We start from the raw sequence: 584 nt of genomic DNA on the forward strand, positions 1-584 counted from the left end.
TCAGAAGCTACAGACCTTAACGACTATGGTAGGGGGTACGATAGGTGGCAAAACTCTGTTAACCTAACCCTAACCCTAACCCTAACCCTAACAAAAACTTCTACTCTAACCCTAACCACCACTTAACCCTAACCCTAACCCTAAAAACCCACTACTACCCTAGCCACTACCAAATCCTAACCCTAACCATTACCGAACCCCTAACCCTAAAATACTACTCTAACCTCTAAGAATTCTGGCACTAACATACACCCACGACTCTAAACCTATCCACAACCAATTCCTAACCCTAACCCAACCACTACGAATCCTAATCCTAACAAAACCTACTACTCTAACCCTAACCTGAAAAACTCACTTACCTCTTAAAAAAAATTTTTTTAAAAAATTACAATTACTTACCTGTTAAAAATCACAATTACTTACCTTACTTACCTGTTAAAAATTACAATTACTTACTTACCGGTTAAAAATTACAATTACTTAACTTATAACTACTTACCTGCTAAAAATTACAATTACTTAACTTATAACTACTTACCTGCTAAAAATTACAATTACTTACCTTACTTACCTGTTAAAAA

At 35.1% G+C, this 584-nt stretch overlaps 1 protein-coding gene across 3 annotated transcripts in view; it reads right to left on the bottom strand.

The window, feature by feature from the left end:
• The window catches only part of LOC111662554 (neurofibromin), a 68,586-nt gene that overhangs the window by 49,376 nt on the left and 18,626 nt on the right, over positions 1-584 (bottom strand). The window lies entirely within an intron of this gene.

The sequence above is a fragment of the Seriola lalandi genome, unplaced genomic scaffold (assembly GCF_002814215.2).
Source record: "Seriola lalandi dorsalis isolate HSWRI2012SDOR001 ecotype SW California unplaced genomic scaffold, Sedor1 jcf7180002054564, whole genome shotgun sequence".
In the NCBI taxonomy this organism is placed as follows: Eukaryota; Metazoa; Chordata; class Actinopteri; order Carangiformes; family Carangidae; genus Seriola; species Seriola lalandi.